General features: G+C 36.6%; 1 pseudogene; it reads left to right on the forward strand.

Moving 5' to 3' along the window:
• The first annotated feature begins 6940 nt into the window (after positions 1-6940).
• LOC121453018 lies at positions 6941-7642 on the forward strand (annotated as a pseudogene).
• The last annotated feature ends 937 nt before the right edge of the window (positions 7643-8579 follow it).

Below are 8579 nucleotides of genomic sequence, written 5' to 3' on the forward strand. Positions count from 1 at the left end.
ACCCTGAGTGTCGAGAAAAGAGGGCAAGTTAACCAACTGCCAGTACTCCTGTCTCCGTGCTTCTGGGCTACAAACAAGCATAATCAGCCCCCTCCCAATCCCCTCATGCTGTTCCTGTAGTCATGGCCAGTATCATTTCTTATACCATAAGTCAAAATAAATCTTTTCTTCTCTCCTTAAGTACTTTTGCCACTGGGATGAGAAAAGTAACTGGTTAAACAAATTAACTGCTACTAGTTAAAAACACATCAGGGACAGGCTATGGTTGCTTGACCTTTGTCAAAATGACAGTAGCATCCATGAGGAAGGAGAAGCAGCAATGGATGCTGGAATAAAAACAAGAAAAGTGACCCCAGAGCTAGCAATTGTCATTTCAGTTATTATTCCAGACTGCTTTGGGCAAGGAAGGAAACCCAGTCACTGGCTGCATCTTAAACTGGTCGCTTCTCTGTAATGCTTACTCAGGCCATAGATCCCATTGAAGACTCTCACTTCCTGTTTATCAGTGCTGTGCCTTCATCATTCTTAATGGGTGGATGGAGATTATTTTATTTTTTTTCTACGAGTTTTATAATTATCAGAAAATACAAGTTAAAAGTAGAACCGGGAATATCAAACCCGAAGAAAGGCTTTCCATAGCTGTTACCAAGAAAGATCTCAGCTGTTCTCTCAGGGGCTGTGACCCTGTAGTGACCCCTTCGGGGTTGTCCAGAAGTTTGCTACCATTGCCCTTGCATTAGCAATAAAGCAGCAACACAGCAGAAAAAGAGAAGCAGTACCCCAGTGTTGAGGTGTTGTTGTGAACATTTACGTTTCCATGGGCGAGACCTGAGTCAATGGGAAACCTCAGATACATATTTCTAAGATGTAGTATTAATCAGAATGACCTGAAATACATTCAGGGAAATTTGTACAAAAGCTATTTTCTTCTAAGAGAATACAGAGTCTAAAGTCATTGCAATGTGACAATCCAAAATGTTATTTTACTGGTATAAAATTTCATATCATAAAATTGCATACAGTTTGATGAGTGTAACAATAAATATTGAAAATAGCAGCCTATATTGTTAAATATCTGATATTTATTCACAAAAAGTTTTAGAGATATTATAAAAAATATAAATCATGCCAAAAAATAAAAATTTGTGTAAGATTTTGGTATTGCATGACTACTCATTCAACAAACTTGAATAGTAAATAGCTACTCATAAAGATTTACTTATTCTTCCAATTAAAGTAATTTATTAGTTATGAATCCATACATATATTTCCTATATGATAGATAGTTTTTAGTTTGAAATATAAGTATATATAGCTATATTATTGGTGCAGTTTTCTATCTATTATATATAAACAAACTTGAACTAAGATCATTTGTAGAGCCCACTGAAGCATTTTCAGAGCTAAGGAGATAAAGTACTCCCCACACATAAATGAGGACCAGAGTTAGGAACAATATTGGCAAGATAAAGCTAGATGTATTGACACACGTCTGTAATCCCATCAGAGACAGGGGACTATTCAGAAGGCTCCCAGACAGGTAGCCTGGGATGCACACAGGTGAAAAAGTAGGACCTCTACTCCAATCATGTCGAAGGCCTAACTCCAGAGGTTACCCTCTGACCTCCACACATTCCTGTGGGTCACTCACCTCCACCCACACATGTATGACCTGCACATAGACACACACGCCACAAATGCACACGCGAAATCCTTTCAGACATCCTACAGAACATTTTAATAAGATGTCTTTAAAGACTCTCCTCTATTGAGAAGCCACTAAAACTTTCCCCGCTGCAAATTTATCCGATTGAGAACCCCAAAAGACACGTTTTTATCCTTTCTGGATCCAATTATGTTTCATTAAATGAACCAATTATTAATTTGCCACAGCATCATTAATAAATAGCACAACTTACAATAAAACTGTCTCTAAAATTCAAAGACTTCAGACTTAGGTAGGAAAAGTTTATCAGCTCCAGCGATCCCCTTTGATTACAGGGAATCAAAGATCAAAACAAAAGGGCTGACTTTATTTTCACAGTCAACTAGAATCACCAGCGCCACTTGGTTGGGGACCGACATGGCAGCCCCGCTGGTAGTGCTGCTTCTAACTTCCTTCCTCAGGAAGTCTAACACTGTGGATGTTGGCCATGGAGCCCTATAAGGCTTTCTTCTGTTTTCCAAAGATGTGATATTGGAAAAAAAAATAACCTTCCCGAGTATCAATTTTATTTAACAAGTCTTCATAAATATGAAGTCAGTTTCACACAAGATCTGCCCCCCCCAAAAAAACCTAAATTAATGTGAAAATCTGTGGTTATAATGAACATAATTATAGTCATAATACTCATTTGTTTAATTATAACATAGTAATTGAGCAATAAACAGAGATTCTATTTTGAATAAAATATGCATATTCTGTGGGTAATTAGTACCACAGGATGGGCAGACTCTAGCTCTTGCTCACATCTGTGTGTTCTTCTTGTAAAAAATAGAGATTTACTGGACCACACACACATCCATCTGTCTGACCTTGGTCTGTGGCTGACTTAACACTCCAATAGCCAACCTGGGAATTTACACAAAAGAGTGAGTGCTGGACACATCTAAAATACTGAGAACAAAAATAATCCCTACCAAATTAATTTTTTTGACAGTTGAACTCAAGTCATTTCTTTCCCTAGTATTAATGCAATATCATCTCTGTAATCAGGCCAAGTAACTAAGGCCTGAGAAACTGGCAGGAAATGCAGAACAGTGTTTCTCAGAGACTCCCTGGCCTGTATCTGTATGAGGGTTGATATAAATAGCTACCCTTAAAAACTGAACACTGTACCTTAGGATATTTGTTAAGTACCAGCCAGGGGGGTGGGCTACAGTTTAAAACTAAGACAGTAAAGTCTGGTTAGTGGAGCAGCACCATTGACAGGACCTACAATCCATTACAATAGCATCTTCCCTGGCTCGTAGGGAGCCACAGAATCGCCATGTGTGTTTTCAATGGGCTTTGAACACATGTAGAACATTTTTGTAATTATTAATATGATTTGAAGAGTATAACAGCTTGACTCAGAATCAACCTGGTGCTGTCTCAAGAAATACTTGAGAAACTTTGACTTCCTAGAGCCCTATATAGTTTACAAACCTCATTGCATCCTGGCAACTACAACTGTATTGATTCTGATAATTGCCATTATATTCTGTTTCTAATAAAAGTATAAAAACTCTGATTGCTCTCAATAAAATTGTCATAGCCTCAGTTTGGAGTGGCCCCTCCAACCAGTCTGATATAATGCCTTGAGGCCATATCAGGTGACCTTACCTTTGTAATGAACACAGGTCTACACAAGAAAGGACAAAACCATGATATTGAGCTCCTTAAACTTCTAAAGAACTTTTGTTGTTGAATTGACTTTTATTGCTCAAAAGCTCTAAGATCTTCTGGTTTATAGCTTAACCTATTAGGGAATGACATTATGTATTATTTCAATGCACTCATACTTAAGGTCTATACGAATACTCCATTCTTATGTAGAAATATTCTCGACTGAACATTCTCAGTCTTTACTATGGAATAATTGATTTCACTTTCTTAAAATTTTAATATTATGAAGTTGGAGTTGAAGAATGGCTCAAAGGTTAAGAGCGTACACCACTCTTGTGGTGGACAGGTGGACACGAGTTCATTTCCCAAATTCATGTCAGGTGACTCACAATTGCCAGTAACTTCAACCCTAGAGGATCTGACACTTGTGACCTCTGCAGGTGCCTGCACTCATTTCCATATGTCCACAAACAGAAACATGCGCAAAACTAAATATAATAAAAATAAATCCAACATGATGAGGTCATTGACTCTCAAAAAAAATACGTCTATACAACTAAAATGTTTCTGCTGCTAGGTAACATGCAAACTATATTTAAAGTATTTTAAAGTTTGGGAGACAAAATTAGTACACAATTAGTTCCATAAATTAATTCTGCAAGAAGAGAATAAAATTTGTTCCCAAATTGGCCAATTTTCATAGTTATTTTAACTATTGATTTTCAATGTAATTAAAGCTAAACTAGATTGGAGCAAACTAATGCTAATACCAATTACTGCTTGCAACTCTACAGTTTAGATAACAAGCATTTTGCCAAAAGCAAGGAAAAGAAAAAAATATTATAGGTCATATATTTTAATATTGCTCTTACCTCTAATTAAATCTATTTAATTAATACTTCTAATTAAAACCACTCCTTAATCTAGCTTATTGGGGGCTCCCTTCTCCCTAACATCTTTTTCATATTTTGTTAATTTAGGATTAACTCTATTTAAAATAGAGTGTAAGTCTATTTTTACTTTTTTGTTTTATACTTTCAGTGTCAAATAACTACTGCTATACAAGTATTTAAGGAGTGAGGTGAGTGTGTGTGTGTTTGTGTGTGTATGTATCTATACATACAACAGAGGAAAAAATTTACAATCCAAATCTTATTCAGGCTTCCAATCAAATACAAGTAAGGTCATAATCCTCTCTACATAATTCACACATAAGTGTGTGTGTGTGTGTGTGTGTCTGTCTGTCTGTCTGTGTCAGTGTCTATGTGTGTCTCTCTGTGTGTGTATGTGCATCTGTGAGTATACAGACAAGTTCAACAGATATGGCTACTGTCCCCTCCCCATAATGAAGGCTACTTTTAAGTACTCTTCAAGAATAAAGTCAGTACCATGCCATGATGACCAGTTTAGGTGCTATGCACCTCTTTCCTCCCAGCAGCCTAAGCTTCCTTGATTACAAAAAAAAAAAAAAAAAAAAAAAAAAAAAAAAAAAAAAAAAAAATCCCTTGGAATGCAAATTTTGCCTATATTTAGATTTCATTATCTGCTGAGAAGTAATATGAATTTCAGCTTTCCATTAATGGATTAAGTCTGAATTTAATCTAATTCTTTGTTACAGGAGGAGAACCAGAGGATGATGGGAATAACACAAAGGAGTATGATAAAAATAAGCCCTGTTCTATACATTTATCTATGTCAGAAACTTTGGGTGTTTTGTATGGAGGGAGGAGTGAGTGCTGCTTACCAGGGTTTTTGGGGCAGGAGATGCACAGTGATGGTCCTCAGAGCAGGATCCAAACATGACATATTTATTACAGAGCATCGATCAGAGCAGGAAATGCTCTCAGTGAGTAAACGAGTCCAGATTCATTTTAAGATGAATTTGTTATCTGAAAGATAATGTATAAATATAAAATTATATATATATGTACACACACACATATATATACACATACACACACACACACACACACACACACATATATATAGAGAGAGAGAGAGAGAAAGAGAGAGAGAGAGAGAGAGAGAGAGAGAGACTTTCATGTCAACTAAGTTTTGCCATTCTACATTCCTAGGGCACCCAAACAACTCTGCTTTCTGTCAGTTTTTTTATTAGCTAATGAGATGAACATGACCAGTAATGCTTTTCCTTTTCTTTTGACAGCCAGTAATTCAAGAACTAAAATTTGGTCTGAATCATACTAAAGATAATTTTCTTACATTCTTACCACAACACAGAAACACGGCATTCCAATTTTCTGATTCGGCCAATTAAAAAAGCATATTACTATATTCCCTTTAAATTATTATTGTTTTATAATCCATACAGCTCTATAAAACCATGGGTGTTTTAATAATATTGTAGCTAGACTATAGATGCTGAATTATAAGGGCTATAATTCCCTATATGTGCTCTACATCCCCAGCAGGCATGTCATTCTTTATCATAACTAGAAATTATGCTGCATACATGTGCCTATTTGTATGTATGAAGAAGTATAAGTATATTGATGCACTAATGCTTGGAAGTCAGGGGACAACCTCTGATATTATACTTCCGAAGTCACCAACTTTGCTTTTCTTTTAAGATTTGTTTTTTGTTCTATAAGTTTGAGTTCTTTGCTTGCATTAATGTAAGCGAACTCCATGCTTTCCTGGTGCCTGCAGATGCTAGGGAGGAGATGGATCCCCTGGAAATGGAGTTAAGCAATGGTTGTAAGCTACCATGTCGTGCTGGGAACAGAACCTGGGTCCTCAACAAGAATAGGAAATGCTCTTAAATTCTGAGCCATCTCTTTAGCCCTATTCATCTTGTGTTGTTGTTGTTTTCTTCAGCGGGGTCTCTCAATGGCTTGAACTCACTAATTAGACTTAACTGACTGGTCAGTCAGGGAACCCCAGGGATCCTCTTATCTCCCAGTTCAGTGCTTGGATTAAAGTGTGCCACCATGCCCAGTCTTTTACATGGGTACTGGGAACTTAACACAGGCCCTGGTGAATCAGATACTTTATCAGTTGATATGTCTCCCTAATAGTACTTGGGTCACGGGTTTTAAATTGTTATGATATTTAAAGTCTTCCTAACTTGTCACTCAAAATGTTCTGTATAAAAAAAAATGTTCTGTATAGATTAGGTTAAAGTTCTAAAATGATAAATTCACCAGGATACAATATATGGTATACTGTGCATTTCTGAACTATAAAAACCACCATAAAAATTAAAGCACATTTAATTTTTTTTCTCTGCCTCCTAAAATTCCTTCTTTCTTCACAGGACATTACTTATATATGTGCATTCAAATGCTGATCTCTTATGATAAGATCCTGTTAAAATAAAACTATCTAAAATAAAAATCATTTAAATCTGAAAATGCATTTAGTACTCTTGAATGAGCCTAGCAACTTAATACCACATGCTGAGAGTATCAACTACTTGCCCTTGTGAGCAGATGGCTGTCTGGTAGTGGAAACTCAATATCACGGTGATGGTGACATCTTTACTTATGATCAGCTTGAGAGAAGGTCCAATTAAAAAATCTCTTGTATGGTTTCTACCAGGTTTTTATGGCTTCTGTAAACCAGGACATTGCTATTTCCAGCCAGCACTGAGTGATGGGCATCTCTTGGGACTACTGGCACAAGCTCCCCAAGACCTGAGGTAGGAGAAAGATCTACCAGAAGAAGCAGCAGTATGAGCTAGAATAGCCTTCTGCCAACACTAATATTGAATCTCACTGTGTATGTGTGTGTGTGTGTGTGTGTGTGTGTGTGTGTGTGTGTGTGTGTGTAACACACACAGTCTGAGTTCAAGTAGGCAGTAAAAAGTACCAAGCCCTAAGATTGGATGTGGGGAATTTTCCTGGGGCTCTGAGTATTGTGCTTGCAAAACAGGAATCATTGACGCTGTCTTCAATGCATCCAATAGCAAGCTGGTCTGCATCAAAACCCTGGGGAAGAACTGCATGCTGCATTGGAAAGCACAATGTAAAGACAGTAGTACTAGCCCTGCTTAGCCCTGCCACCACGGGCCACAAGAAGGGGGCCGAGCTGGCTACCGAGGAGGAAGAGCTTTAAAACAAAAATGAGCAAAGACAATTCAAAAGAAATATGATACAAAGAAGAAGAACACCAAAATCAGCAGTCTTCTGGAGGATCAGCTCCAGCAGGGTAGATTTCTTGACTCTACTGCCTCGAGACCAGGGCAGCGTGGCAGAGAGAGGGTTATGTTCTAGAAGTGTCAAGGAACTGGAATTCTATTTGAGAAAGAGCTCTAGGGCCTCACTGTCATATTCTAATGCTGATAATAAAATCTGAAATGTAGTAGGCATTAAATACTTGTTGAATAAATGAATAATTAAATTAGTCAGAAGCTACATGATAGAGTTAGCAAAATTTCTATGAGACTTAGAAAAATAGTAGAGTTTATTTTTTCTCTTCCATTCATTAGTAGAAACAGTAGAGTAGAAATTAGAAAAAGAAAGAAAAAGCAAGAGTGGAGAGAGAGAGGAGAGAAAGAGAAGGCGAGTTAGTTCTCCATGAAAAATAGAATAACCTTTAGTGATGACTAACATAAATTCTATAAACAATTTTCTGAAAGTCACTCCAAGTTCATTCGTATATTCTGTTTTCATTATCTGAAAATTTTGTCTGAGACAGTATCATTATTCTTAGAGTTAAGAGGAAAAAATAATTTGATAAAGAATAGAACTTATAAGTATGCAATTTTAACTATACTTGAGAATTACATTTCTCTCAAAAACTGTTATATATGTTACTCCTTATAAACGTTAAAAACAGCAGAAATTACCAGTATTCTAAGGAATCAATTTTCAAATTTTTCATACTGTAGTCTATGCATTCCCATCCCCAATGCCAAAAGACCAACAGTGGAGACACTTCTTAACCTGAGCCTCGATTCACATTCTTTTTAGATGTTTCTAACAGGGCACATACCATACCATTACCTGTTGTCCCCATGTTGTTTATGATGGGATTTCTTCCAAGTAAAATGAATAAAAAATATTATAGACAGAGACTTGGGTGTAAGGCAATAATAGAGTACTTGCCTAATATATGCAAGTCTCTACACCATAGCCAGTCAACCAACCGAAAACGTTCATATAAACAGTGTTGACTGATAGGTTTAGCCTAAGGGGAAATTAATGTGAAAAAAATAATTATTTGAAAGTTTTCTACTATTTTTTGTATAAGACCCCAAACAGTACCTTTACTGATCTCCTCTTCTAATTAC

This window comes from Microtus oregoni, unplaced genomic scaffold (assembly GCF_018167655.1).
Source record: "Microtus oregoni isolate MIOR12 unplaced genomic scaffold, Mior012 000010F_ref0000083, whole genome shotgun sequence".
Taxonomy (NCBI): Eukaryota; Metazoa; Chordata; class Mammalia; order Rodentia; family Cricetidae; genus Microtus; species Microtus oregoni.